At 37.9% G+C, this 15583-nt stretch overlaps 1 protein-coding gene across 2 annotated transcripts in view; it reads right to left on the bottom strand.

The window, feature by feature from the left end:
• LOC127449341 (polyhomeotic-like protein 2) overlaps positions 1-9744 on the bottom strand; it is a 48914-nt gene extending 39170 nt beyond the window's left edge. Inside the window, exon 1 of one of the 2 annotated variants that reach the window (XM_051712702.1) lies at positions 9626-9744. The gene's annotated coding sequence lies outside the window, so the exon portion shown is untranslated. The remainder of the gene's footprint in view (positions 1-9625) is intronic. The other variant, XM_051712703.1, reaches the window with a different exon arrangement.
• Positions 9745-15583: the final 5839 nt, after the last annotated feature.

Below are 15583 nucleotides of genomic sequence, written 5' to 3'. Positions count from 1 at the left end.
TTGATAATTTCTTTAAACAAATTTTCTTTTAAAAAAAAGTTACAACAATTTACAATAATCAGGTTTTCAAGCAATAATAATGCTGTGTTAAATTGCGAGAATGATTTGTAATAATCCTGGAATTAGCAGTTAGACTGGTTCAGTATATAATTATATGCCATTATTTTCCCAACAAAGTTTATTAATACATTTATGGTTGTCATTATATTTCAGTGGTAGTCTTACTTTATATTTTTGGACTCTCAAAAACTGAGATTGACATTATTGTTTTTATGTGAATAAAAAGAAAAAAAAAACATTTCTAGTTTCAACATTATTTGTACTTCAGGCCTTTGTTTTGTTGGACAAGAAAATCTAGCTTCATACTGTAAATGTGACCCATATTTGGTTTTCAACCATTGAAAATGGGTAAAATTAAACAATTTGTGAATGGAGCCTCATTGAGAGCCCCATATCTCTGTGATTTACGTGAAAGTGTTTTTTTCCCCTAGATTTGGACTCACACTATTGGCATATAATGCAACACAGAGTGTTGAGGTCAGCTGGTTTTAGTAAAAGACCTACCGATCTCTGTATGAAAATAAAATAATGATGCTGCCACCTTTCTAAGATTTTTTTTTTCTTTTCTTTTTTTGCTGTAGTTTTGCTCCAAAATCATAGGTGAAAATTGTCATTTTGATCCCCCTCTGGCTGATTTGATGTGGAATAACTCTACAATGTTCAGTTCATTACAGAAAACTAAATGCTTGCAGGTTGCAAACCAATATTTTCTAAGTTTACAAAGCATAAAAACACATGTACATAATTAACAAACATACTGTAAGACATAGTGACAACACAGCATTCGCCCGACAGGGCAAGTGACATTTCTGTCAACTAGGCCAAATCACTCTCACACTGGCCTCGTGCCATCGGGCTATCCTTATTGTTGAAACCTATACTTCTTTAATTAGGCTACACTATGGGAGATTTAATCTATGAGGACAGGTTGGACTGACTAGGCCAGGGTTCCCCAATTAGTTTCACCAAGGGCCAAATTCTGTCAACAATACAAAGCCAAGTGCCACAGCTCGTGCTGATTAGAGTGGCTAAAAGAAGCTATTCTGAAAGCTGAAAACAAGTTCTCAGCTAACGACCCTGCATCAGTGTGGAGAGACCACTGTAGGACATAACCAACTACAAGACACCATCCCCCAACTCTGTAGGGAATCAACAACTGGCTGACGATCTGAATGTGTTTTACTGTAGATTTGAAAAGCCCAGTCTCACACCACACACCCGCTCCGACCTTCACATCACACAAACCTTTATACCTCCTGCAACCTCCCTCCTCCCCTCTCCTGGTAATCAACCTGCACTTTGGATCTATGAAGAGGATGTGTGCCAGGTCTTCCGGAAATAGAAGATAAGGAAAGCACAAGCCCCAGATGGTGTTTCACCCACTTGTCTAAAATCCTGTGCTGACCAGCTGGCCCCCATCTTCACAAAGATCTTCAACAGATCACTGGAGCAGTGTGAAGTTCCCTGCTGCTTCAAACACTTCACCATCATCCCCGTCCCAAATAAACCCAAAATCACAGGACTTAATGACTACAGAAACTTTGATCTGATATCTGTGGTCATAAAGTCATTTGGGAGACTGGTGTTGGCCCATCTGAAGGACATCACTGAACCCTTTTTTGTATCCCCTGTAGTTTGCTTATCGAGCTAACAGGGCTGTGGGTGATGCAGTCAATATGGGACTGCATTACATACTTCAACATCTTGACAGTCCAGAGACTTATGCAAGGATACAATTTGTTGACTTCAGTTCAGCTTTTAACGCCATCGACACTGCTCTCCTGTGGACTAAATTAACCCAGCTCTTTGTTTGTTCCCACCTCTATCTGTCAGCAGATCACCAGTTTTCTGACAGACAGGCAGCAGCTAGTGAGAATGAGGAAATTCACCTCCAGCACATGTACAGTCAGTACTGGCACCCCCCAGGGATGTGTACCCCCTCTACCCACTACTCTTCTCCCTCTACACAAATGACTGCACTGCCAAGGACCCTCTGTTAAGCTCCTGAAGTTCGCAGATAACACTACAGTCATCAGCCTCATTCAAGATAATGAGCAGTCACTGGGTTGAGGAATGTAGAAAATCCCAACACCAGCTGCAGCAAAGGGAAGCGATCTCCAATGGCGTTCACGTCGTAGTCGCGCAAGGGGCAGTCCGTTAAGAGTGTGTGCATTGTGGAAGTCAGAAACAGATTTGTAGAATCCTCCATTGAAGCTTAGTGAGATGCAGAACAATGCCCAGCAGAGATGAGCGAACTTAACTCCCAACACGTGGGCAGAGATGAGGTATCCTCCGTGGAAGACCAGCTGACACACAGCAATACTGGAAGGCAACCACACACCCAACATGAGGGCAATGAACAGATACACTAGGCATAACCAACTAGGCAGAGAGTACTCAACATCAAACAACAATCTAGCCAAGATACTGAGAACATGACGGGTTTAAGAAGGGAGTGAATTAGGGGAGAACAGGTGTTGCTCGGCACGCTAATCAGTGGCATGATCAGCATTCCCCCGGGAACAATCAGTGTTCCCATGGAAACGCCGATCATACATGCCGGCCGCGCCTGTGAGACATGAGGGAGAGAAAATGACAAAACATACAAAACAAACCAACAATCTCACCTGAGCCATGACAAACATACTGTATCATTTATTTCTTTTTTAAACACACAGTTCAGATTAAACTGTGAAGCTGCACTTGTAGATTAACCTAAAGACATTTCAGTTTTCCAGGCAGCTTTTTTTAAAGTCCCACATCTGATGCCAATATTTGGAACTCTGAATACAAAGTGTCCTGCCAAAAAGTAGTTGTGCTAACAAATTGAGGTGGCACTGCTTTCCAAGCACATATCCCTGTCTGTGACACAAAACCAGTGATTTGTGTAAAGTTTTTGAAAAATACAGTGTGTGCTCTTTGAGGATGAAGTCTTCTGTCATTGTGTCAGAATGTTACAAAGCAGAACACCTCTGTGGCAAGAGTGGAGAATGTAAACATCAGGACAGGAAGACACTTCTGTCACTGAGACAGTCCTTTGAGAACATCATGTGGACAACAGTGAATCTGGGTGCATTTACCGTAACATTAAGTTACATTTAGACATTTAGACTAAAAAATGGTAGTTCAAATTTGTTCTTGACCAGGGCAAGTTGCCTTACATTTCCACCAGTCTCACCACATAAAATGATTAAAAGATATTTGTAATTTGTAATATGTAATTTTTGTTTGAAATAATTTATTAATACCCACAGGGGAAATTTAGAGTGGACTTTAGGAGGAACACCCCAACACTGACCCCGCTCACCATTCTGAACAACACTGTGGCTGAAATGGAGTAATTCAGGTTCCTGGGCACTACCATCTCACAGGACCTGAAGTGGGAGACCCACATAGACTCAGTTTTGAAAAAGGCCCAGCAGAGGTTGTACTTCCTTCACCAGCTAAGGAAGTTCAACCTGCCACAGGCGCTGCTGATACAGTTCTGCTCAGCAGTCATTGAGTCTGTCCTCTGCACTTCTATAACTGTCTGGTTTGGTTCAGCTACCAAGTCAGACATCAGAAGACTTCAAATGATACAGTAGTTCGGACTGCTGAGAGGATTATTGGTGCTCCCCAACCCACCCTGCTAGAACTGTACACATCCAGAGTGATGAAATGGGCTGTTAAAATCACTCTTGACCCCATTCACCCAGCAAACTTGTTTTTCGAACTGTTGCCCTCTGGCTGGCACTTCAGAGCACTAAGCACCACAACAGCCAGGCACAGGACAGTTTTTTTCCTTTCATCTACATCCTCATGAACAGTTAAAACTGCCCCCAAATACTTTCCTTTTGTCAGTACAACCATGTGCAATATTCAGTCCATCCATTCCTACTTACAGTTGTGCTCAAAATTTTGCATACCCTTGGAGAATTGGTAATATATGTATCATTTTTAAAGAAAACAGGAGTGAGCAGGCAAAACACATTTATTTTATTTCTTATGGGATTCATATTCAACTGTAGGTTATAACAGAATGGCACAACCATAAAACAAAACATGGCAACAAAGAAAAAAAATGAAATAACCCCTGTTCAAAAGTCTGCATACCCTTAGTTCTTAATACTGTGTATTGCCCCCTTTAGTATCAATGACAGCGTGCAGTCTTTTGTAATAATTATATATGAGGCCCCAAATTCTTGCAGGTGGTATAGCTGCCCATTCATCTTGGCAAAATGCCTCCAGGTCATGCAAAGTCTTTGGTCGTCTTGTATGAACCGCATGTTTGAGATCTCCCCAGAGTGGCTCGATGATATTAAGGTCAGGAGACTGTGATGGCCACTCCAGAATCTTCACCTTTTTCTGCTGTAACCACTGGAGGGTCAGCTTGGCCTTGTGCTTAGGGTCATTGTCATGCTGGAAAGTCTAAGAGCGTCCCATGCGCAGCTTTCGTGCAGAAGAATGCAAATTGTCTGGCAGTATTTTCTGATAACATGCTGCATTCATTTTGCCATCAATTTTCACAAGATTCCCCATGCCTTTAGAGCTCACACCCCCCCAAAACATCAGTGAGCCACCACCATGCTTCACAGTGGGGATGGTATTCTTTTCACTATAGGCCTTGTTGACCCCTCTCCAAACATAGCACTTATGGTTGTGGCCATAAAGCTCTATTTTGGTCTCGTCACTCCAAATTACAGTGTGCCAGAAGCTGTGAGGCATGTCAAGGTGTTGTTGGGCGTATTGTAACCTGGCTTTCTTGTGGCATTGGTGCAGTAAAGGCTTCTTTCTGGCAACTCTACCATGCAGCTCATTTTTGTTCAAGTGTCATCGTATTGTGCTCCTTGAAACAACCACACCGTCTTTTTCCAGAGCAGCCTGTATTTATCCTGAGGTCACCTGTGGGTTTTTCTTTGTATCCCAAACAATTCTTCTGGCAGTTGTGGCTGAAATCTTTCTTGGTCTACCTGACCTTGGCTTGGTATCAAGAGATCCCCGAATTTTCCACTTCTTAATAAGTGATTGAACAGTACTGACTGGCATGTTCAAGGCTTTGGATATCTTTTTATATCCTTTTCCATCTTTATAAAGTTCCATTATCTTGTTACGCAGGTCTTTTGACAGTTCTTTTCTGCTCCCCATGGCTCAGTATCTAGCCTGCTCAGTGCATCCACGTGAGAGCTAACAAACTCATTGACTATTTATACACAGACACTAATTGCAATTTAAATTGTGGGAAATTAACCTTTAATTGCCATTTAAACGTGTGTGTCACCTTGTGTGTCTGTAACAAGGCCAAACATTCAAGGGTATGTAAACTTTTGATCAGGGCCATCATGATTTCTGTTATCATTATGATTTAAAAAGGAGCCAAACAACTATGTGATAATAAATTGCTTCATATGATCACTATCCTTAAATAAAAGACTTTTTTTTGCATGATCAGTCATTTTTTTCTAAATCAATGCCAAAATTTCACAGTTTCTGCCAGGGTATGCAAACGTTTGTATATCTATATTTCATTTATATTTTTTAACATATCATACCTCTTCTTCAATACATTACATCACCCGCACATAACTGTATATAAAATATTTGAACAACATTATTGCTCTATTGTATATTTATCTTTTTATTTATCTATTATATCATATTTTTTTATGTCACTATATGTATACATGTTTGTATATATGGTTGCATTCTCTTTGCACTGGAAGCTTCTGTCACCATGACAAATTCCTTGTGTATAAGCATACTTGTCAATAAAGCTCATTCTGATTCTGATTCTGAACATAAATATTCTGATTCTTATATGTTATTTTTCTCAGTATTAGTAGCCTGTTTTATTTATTCAAACAATTATGAACATTCTGTTTGTATACAGATACACAAAACTACACAACTGCCTGTTGAAAATTTAAAAAAAAGAAAAGAAAAGAAAAAACATTTTATGTTCAATCTGTATCTCCATGTCCTCCATGCGAGTCAAATGTTCCTGCTCATCTCCAAACGGGATCTACTCCCTCCATTTTCCCTAATTGCAGATTCAATTATTAGACTTATTAGCATTAATATTGTTATTGTTCTTAAGGATAATATAACAAAATATTGCAATAATTTCAATAAAGACTGTGAGCCAGTGTTTTCTTATATATTATTTTTAATATAATGCATTGCATCATATTTTACTGTACTATACATGTTATTCTTAATGTGCACTATTCCACATGTTTTTACAGGGTTTTTCCCTCCCTGAAATTTTTCGGCGGCCACACAAGCAAAATTTTGAAGCAAATTTTATGATATAAAGCGGTGAAAGCAAGATGAATAAGCTCTACATATGCTTCTCATGTGGTACGCGGATGTGCACGGGGTAATTGAAGACTGGTATCACTTGCGTGTCGTGCGATCCACCGAGAATCTCTTGCGCAAGTGATGCGCTCTTCTCTATCCTCCTACTGTGTAGGTGTGCATGCATCAGCCTGGCTGCCCTCGATATGCTAGGCAAGCTTACACTTTTAGGCATGTGAACTCAAATTTACACACTGATTGATCTGTATTTGACTCTGGGTTAAAATTGAGACACTTGAAGCCCCAATTCCTTCTTGTAATCTGCACATTAGGCTCCCAGTGCAATTAACCTTCAATCACTCTCCCAAGAATTCTGGGTTATTGCACAAAGGAGGGAGTTGGTTTATTTAATAAAAGTGCTTTAACAGGCAGCCTGAAAAAGAGTTGCTAGATTAAAGAATGGATGGATAGGCAGACAGATTCTTTTACAGACTGTGTGTATTCACTGATACTTGGAAATGCAAGCACCACTAATATACATACACAAGTTAATTGTTGGAACAAACCCCTAAACCTAAGTATTAAACTTTGGCACATAACTCGTCCCACACTGTTTGTGCTACAGACATGACATCTCAAATCATGTGGCTTGTTGAGGAAAGGTATTCCTAAGGTGCTATTACTTTTCTAAGCAATCTGACTTGAAATTTACGCCTGGTAGACAATAAAACAAGTGAAAAAAATCCCATTGAAGGAAGGACCCAAGCAATATCTAGGGACCATAATATCATTAAGACTTGGGGGTGAGCACTTTTGACTTGGCCTAATAAGCAATCACATAGCAACCATACAAACCACTTAGTGATGCCCTAGCAACCACCCAGAACAGCCTGGCGACCACCCATAGCACCCTATCATTGTGGCGTTGAGTTTTGTGTGATCAAGCATCACTCACATTTTCTTCAGAAAATGTAGAAATATTTTTATTTATTTGTTGCTCTAAATCTATATTGGCAGTATCCCTGGTTTTAGTCTCTTTCAGTAATCGATTCTTAAACTTTTACATGTGGCCCCACCAATCTTGAGGCTTCAGAATAACCAATCACAATTCAAAATCAGGAAATCAGGGGGTTATATTTCCCGACAGGAAACCCTTTTTTGGCAGGGTGTGATACAATATACAATGTATGGGTGTTTCTTCAACTTCAGGCACTTTTGTTTCCCAGGGGTTGATTTTTATTTAAACAGACTGAACGTTGAACAGTTTAACTTTTTTCTTGTTCTATCTATCTATCTATCTATCTATCTATCTGTCTGTCTGTCTGTCTGTGATCGATGAAGTTTTCATACACTGACAATTAAAAAATATTTCTGATGATTATCGATCTATACTGGCATTTTTTCAGATATAAATAGGGCTAACCATTGCACAATAGTTTTTGTCTCTTCATACATATTTCTCAACACAACTTTGGTAAAGTGTGAGCGGCAGGTTAAATTAAAAGGGGTTGCACAATGGACGCCTCTGACGAATAACATGGCATGTTCTGAAATTCGAAACAATTATTCTCTATGATGGTACGCACACCGCCGCCACTCGCCATCTGTTGGCGGCACCCACACGACTCTGGAGGCTGCTCAAAATTCTGCAGCTGCACGGAGCACATCTTGCATAGTTTTCCACTAAATTCAACCCAAATCATTATCAAAGGACATAAATTATTTTCTCTAGCCATCACTGGATGATATACTGTATATATGTCTTTTTGTGGTCTGACAGCTTGAATGAAACCTATTCAAGGCTACAAACAGAGAAATTGCATAATAAATGTCGTCATTTCTAGTTCAGTTTACACAATTAAACCAGTTTCTTAAAATAACCTGTGAACTCATCAACAGCACTTTGTTCTTTCATGAAGAAGTACAAAAACCTCCTTTAAATTTTTGTGTATAATGACTTTACAACATTGGACTGCCACCTGCACCACATCGACACATCCTGTGTGCTTTACCCGTGCCTTGTCCTAACCCCCTACACGGCGCTTCTTGTTCATTGTGATGTTATATCACCCCCTTGTTGTCTCCCAAAGCTATTACACCACACTACATTAAACGAAAGGACAACCGACAGTAAATTGGGAAGTACACAAATTAAGACTTCTAATTTAAATGTCGGCAAATGTTAATATATCGATGCCTCAAAAATGTGTTGAGAAAATAACGAGCTTATCAGTAACAGATGTTTTGATGTCTATATATTAGTAAGTAAGGACTATAAATGGAGCAAAAGCTTTGACCTAATTCTTACTATGATTTACTACAGGATGTGTGAAACTGATCGATTTATGGCAACAAATGACCTGAACACACCCTATAAGTTATCTAAGCACACAGGACCAAACTCAAGGAAAGTGAATTCGATTTAAAGGAAGATAGCCAGAAGCAAGTGGCTGCATCATAACGAGTTAGAGTGGAACTTCCGTGTTTTGGAGTCTGCAGATCAGAACATTCTGGATTTAACAAAATGCATATGATTTTGTGACGAGATCTGGTTTGGAGGGATTTGTGCTTCTCATTTTTGTCCAGCTGTGTTGTTATTTGGCTTGAATCACCAACTTGGAACTTCTAAGACAAGCACACTTTAAACACACACATGCACGCACATGCACGCAATCATCCAATTGCACTGTGGTCTGGCGCACTCATTCACATGGTATCCATTCTGTTTAATCTGGTCTAATGTGGGTCAAACGGAATGCCAAGGGCACAATGACCTGGCCCTGACCCCAGACTCTACCCTCATGGGCATTTCACACACACAGATGCACAAAAGTGTACTTGGCTTCAGGGAAACCATCCTTCAAAGGAATATCATTCAGATAGTCCATTATCAAGGCCACAAAACCACAAAATACTTTATCCTTTTTTAAGTATGATAATATTGCTATTGTCCTATAGATTTGGAATTCATCTAAAAAATTAACATTCTATACACAAAACCCCTTTCTATACACACAGACATGCTAAAGAATACCAGGTTTTATGGTCTGAATAGGATTTCTATGTAAATACAAAGGCATTTTGCATACACAAGTTTGCCAACAGCAGGCCAGGGCTCCCATACCCACACTGTCGTTCCTCGAACTGTCAAATTTGTGCTGGCTTCTTTTAAACGGATCTGGAAGCATGCAGTAAGAAAACAAACGCATTCACTCTGCCTAATTACTTCCTACCTACATTTAAAACCACAAGAAAGAAGGGATTTCACAGCATGCACATAAATTATGCCTACCTTAAGCTTTGGCTTTGGCTTTGCTTTTCTTTTACTAGGATTGGATTTCGTCCTCCTTTCCTTGCAATCCTACACCATTTTTGGGTTGTGTTTGTGCTGTTAGCTTTCCCGCAGACCAGAGAAAGAGAAAGTGGGGGGAATCTAGGTATTAGCATTCCAAAGGTCACATGTGACATGGCTTCAGCCAATCACAGCATGATGTGTGTGGCCATGCCCCTCCCCCTTCTTCCTAAATACCTCCCCTGCTTCTTGTTCTGTCAGTTCTACCAGCACCATGGCAACACAAAGGGCTTTAATGCCTCTATGGGATCTCATGGCACCTTGCTTGAAATGCATTCTGTAAAAGTTTACTAATGAAATTAACAAAAGCAAGCAAGAAAGGCATAACTAATGCCATCAAAAATGATCTGATTGCATTAAAAATCTGTAAAATAATAATTTTGGACCTGTGAAAGTATAGGCCTATGTCAAATGTATACCTAATTTAGTTCTTGACTCTAAGAAATTACTATAATAATGAATATGCAATCATATGATCAAAATAAATATTATATATATATAAAATAATGATTTACATGACTAGATAATAACGGCTTATCTTATACCGGATATGACCTTGTATTGCCTAATTCTGATTGAGCAATTTCCCTTTTTGGAACATTTGCTTTTGCAATTCATTTTGCAATAATCTCAATTATTTGTGACTACTACTGGTTAATGTCTTTTGGACGGGTTGTTAAAGTGTTGGATGGGTTCTGTTTAGGCAATCAAAGGGTTATATATGCAAATATATTCAAATAACGGGGCATGAAGATCACAGTAAAACAGTCCTGAGGGCCCTGGGGGGGGGGGGGGGGTTGAAAGGCTAATTCCGAGTGTGTTGATTGGTTCAGAGGGTGATTGCCCTACATGACATTGGGGGAGGTGGAAGACACTGGCATGACTCTAGCATGTCCGTGTTTGTGTGTATGCATGTCTTTTATGAATAGAAAATAGATTACATTATGTACCCAGATAGAGAAACTTTCTCTTTTAAAAAAGGAGCGACCAGAACCATATTTATAGGCCAGCAGCCATTTCTAATAAACCTGTTTAATTAAGTAATCCTTGAGTAACAATACAAAGTTATAAAGTTATAATTATGAGGTTTCCTAACTTAAGGTGTTTGTTGCAACTGGGTTCAGTCTTCAAGAGGGCTTAGGCCATTATCAACCACCCAGGACACCCTAGAAACCTTCTAGCAACACCCTAAAAACAACCTAGAACACCCTGGCAACCATAGCAATGCCCTGGTAACCAACCAAAACAACCTTACATTGGGGGCAGTGGCTTTTGCATGGGCAAGCACCACTCACATATTTTCAATGGTTATGATATAGATACTGTAAGGGCACAGCAAGTGGGCTAAAAATTTCCACTAAAATTAGATTATAAATAACATGTCAAGTTTGTATATGCAAGTCTTTCCTTTTATATTGCACACACAGTCTACTATGTATTAGGTAGCAACAGCTGTACTGTCCAATCCCTAGAATCATATTTTGAATCATATTATTTTTTCATTTGTCAAGTCGGACTACAATTCATGTTCCTATCTAACATCAAATGTCTGATATTCAGAAATCACGGTATTCATCATAATGACCATTCTAAATAGTGAATCTGTAAAATTACTTATCTAGTTTGACTAGCCTTTAATTATCTGGTCCCCAACAGCTCCCCTGATACACTTCTTACAGACACAATGACCCACTGCCTTAACTTGTTTTCCAGTAAAATAGTAATTCCCATAAGTCCTGCTGCGGAGAACCAGAGGCATCTGGTGGTATATCACATGTCACCTGATCGGTGGATTTCATGCCCGTCACCCTGTAGAGCAATGGACCTCCAAATTGACATGAGCAGCATATTATGTGGGTGTGTAATAGAGTATGCATAATTCATGGGTGAAAAGATGAAAAATGTATGTGGAGTCCCTCTGTGCCACCGATGTCCTGTTGTGAATGCCTGTAATGGTTTGTGTGATACCCCCTGAGTATCTTCTTTAGACAAATCTATGGAGCATAAAGAGCTTTTAATTTTTGGATTAGTTAGTAATTTTGTTTTTGCAACATGAGCATTTGGTTGTACCACTGAAAGCACAGGTCTACAGTATAACATCCTCCGAATGGTAAGTCAGTATGTCATCACCTCATTTGACCTCAGAGGATATTGTAAATGTTGCCTACCATTCACAGAGATCAAAGCTACTCAAAGTGATCAATTCATAGGAAATAAAAGAAGGCCCGGTATATTTAGCATAGAGCTTGTCTGCACTGTAGATTATTTCAAATTTGAATTTTTGTATTTTTTTTTTTTAGCTGTTGAATAAGAGTTTGTGGACTGGTGTGATATCAAAAGTAGGTCAGTGTAAGGAAATGTTTAACTGTGTTGTGACTGTCATCTATTGGTCATAAGCATATTCATCTTGTAAAACTAGGAGGCATTCTCAAAGGATTGTGCTGTCTGTATTTGGTATTGATTTGCATGAATGTTTTTTGTAATATAATAATAATAATAATAATAATAATAATAATAATATTGTATTATATTATATATTATATATAACATTATTAATCAAATGTGAGTTCAAATACAATTCAAATACAATTCAAATACAATTGTCATATTTGAATTGAAATATTTACAATAATTTTATTTGATATTATATTATTATTTTATTTTAATTTTTTTAATTTAAATAAAATTAGAGTTATTAAAATATTATACTTTTTTGTACAGAATGTCCACTAAAAAGTTTCAGCATTCTTCAACACTTGCTTAAAATGTTGTTGTTGTTGTATTTTTTTTATTTTATTTTTTTAGCACTTCCATAAATTCAATTTTTTATGATTATTTATTACCTATTTAAGTTTACTATCACAGAAAAAATAAAACCAAGAAATATCAATTTTTTTTGTTTATTACAAGAGAAATTAGTACAATATTCATACAAATAAATACTATATCACGTTGACTTTCTGTGCAACAATGAATTATCAGCAATGGTGAATTATTAGTCTTCCATATGCGTGTACACATATATGTTCTACATGCTATTTCTTACTCAAGGTGGCGCTGATTTTTCAGTGACTGATTTGATTTACATATGGCATTGCTATTTGAAGAAACAACATCCAATAAACTATAGCAAGTACAACACATGAACAGTAATGTATTGTAATATATTGTCATTTGGGTGTACTACTGTGCATCTATTTACACTCAATAAGTGCCTGAGAAAATACATATGTGTAACATATGTGTATCTCATGTGTAGATTATGTGTTATGTGTAGCTCATGTGTTTGACAGCCAGTTGCATCTTGTGAAATTTCAGTGTGAATATAATGAATCATGTTCTTGATTTGTCCTAATTTGTTGCATTATCTCTTTAATTTATGAAAATCAAAACATCAGAGTATATCAAAATATATTTTATTTTATTATTCTCTAATTGTCTTAAAATTTTACACTATCTGGGCATTTTGTACATCAATTTTTGATAGATATTAGTGCTAAGTCTCTAAAGACCCGAATATGTAAGAGTGTTATGGGAAAATTACTGTTTCTGTGGAGGTAAATGTGGATTTTTGTTCATCTACTCACTAACATTATCTGCAAGTATAAATGTTGATTAGGGACAGATTGAAACTGGTCATGGCAAATCCCTGGGGCACAGATGAGACATTCTGTCTATGGTTGTGATTTACGGTGGTCTAGTATCCCACCTGTCTCCCCTCACAGTAAATTTGTGTTCATGCTGCCAGGATGAGCCTATACATTCAACCCACATTTTATGATTTTAAACTCCACTGACCTGTTTCACCAGTTACATTTTTGTTACCAATTTAATAAATGTTGTTACCTTTCTTGCTGGTGTCATGCTTTTCTTCAATCCTTACACCTAGTCATTGTGACAGGTCTGTGATAGTGCCATCATTCAAAGTGCATTTGGGCAGTTGACATTACATGTAATGCAGTAACAGCAGTGTCTTGCAATGTGCCATACTATAATTCATAGGGGTTTCAATGGGGGCACGAGATTATGGTGTTTTATCCACCTTATTTTTCAGCACAACTAGAGCCACTATCAAACTTGAATGTGGATTGTGGACCTCTTACGGTATTAGCCACCTTCAGCTATTTCAGCAATACGAATTAAGTAATTTATACTGCTTTATATTGCAGGCAGGCAATTCAAGTGACCATATTATTATCATTCATTATTATTTTCATTAACACATTAGTTTGGAGCACATAAAGTTTTACCATTTATCGCATTTTGCTAATGTTTTAACAAGTACTGTTGCACAGGCTGAATGAATGAGAGATCAGGTGCCGAAACATTCTGCTCCATCTGTCTCAGCTACCACAAACTTTACTCAGCCAGGGGAGAGGAGAAAGGGAGCAGAAAGCCACTGGGAAAATGCTACTTCAACTTTCTTTGCACCAAAACTACATCTTGTTTCATCTTGGCAAAATAATTAACGCATTATTCTCTCCATTCTTGTAAGAGAGCATTCTCTCATTAGCGGTGTATAGTAAACAGACACGCAAATCATCATCAGCATGGCTTATGAAATAAATAAATAAAGGCATCATCGGAGGTCATGCAGGTACATATGAATGGAGGTTTAAATGGAGATATTAAAATACTGCGTTATCACTCTCCTGGTAAATTAAGAAGCAGATTTTATTATCCTCTCTTCAATACAACACACAGCCACAAGTGAATGATTTACGTACTCTTTTTCTATTTACACTGACGTTAGAAAATTATCTGACATTAGGATATGATTCTGCTGTAAATCCTGTGGTTGTGTGATGGTTTTTCTGGTTAGCCTATTTTATGTTCTGAGTGATGGGCATAGTTCACTCCAAAAGGGTTGTTTAGTGTAAAACATGTTGAAGATTAGCGGTCAGGTGGTCAATTTATTAAGTGTTTCCTCACAAAAGCAGTTTATTCTGAGTACTGAAGCATCTTCTCTATAGACATCCATTCAGAAAGAACAGCTTCTGGTCTCCTCGGCAGTGTACAGCCGTGGTACGCTATGGTGTGCTAACCTTGAAGGCTCCCACTTGGTAAGGGTTCTAATGTTAAACAAAGTCATGTCCATGTTATTTGCATTTCTGTGTCCTTTGATGGCCTGGCAGAGCATGGTGCGAAATACCAGAAGTGTGATAGAAAAGATTACCACAGGACAGGGCCACAAATAGTGACCTATTATTTATGTATAGGTCTATATGTAAGGTATGTGCAGGCAATGAGTGTGACAAAGATCAAATAGATGTGAGATAGAGTGGCAGAAAAACTGTGAGTGGGTGATGATATTGGTTGAAGCAGAGGTTGAAGATAAAGTCTGAAGCTTTTGAAGGGTGCTCTGTTCATTTTCATTACTTGGCAAAGTCAATCAAAACACTATCCAGTTACTTATTGATGCTGTAATTGCAGTAGATCTGGTAAAACAGATTTTTTATTTACTGCATGAAACACACATCAGATATATCAGTTGGAGGGTGAATCTCACAAAGAACATGTCCGGTTCATATTGCACCCAAAAATCAAAAGGAAAAATATAATTTTGCATATAGAAAATGAAGTGTTTTTGGTACCGTGCTTTGTGGTATTATTTTCATTAATTTTATATTAAGCACATTCTACTTTACAAATATTTTAGATAAAATGTAGTTAATTATTACATTATTTGAATTAAAACATTTTTTAAAATCAATTTCTATTTTTTATTCTTTTATTTTTGGATTTATTTTCTTTATGTAAAACAATTTCTTTTTTTTTAGTGCCCTTTTTGATCCTCTTTGAGGTTCAGTCCCCCCCCCCTTCTTCTTTTTTTTTTTTTTTGATGAGGATGCACTGAGGCTTTATATGACTTTGGTCACCTCTGTGTTAGACAACTTC

The sequence above is a fragment of the Myxocyprinus asiaticus genome, chromosome 12, assembly GCF_019703515.2.
Source record: "Myxocyprinus asiaticus isolate MX2 ecotype Aquarium Trade chromosome 12, UBuf_Myxa_2, whole genome shotgun sequence".
Taxonomy (NCBI): Eukaryota; Metazoa; Chordata; class Actinopteri; order Cypriniformes; family Catostomidae; genus Myxocyprinus; species Myxocyprinus asiaticus.
The sequence above is the reverse complement of the archived record's forward strand: the minus strand, read 5'-3'. Positions and strand labels throughout refer to the sequence as shown.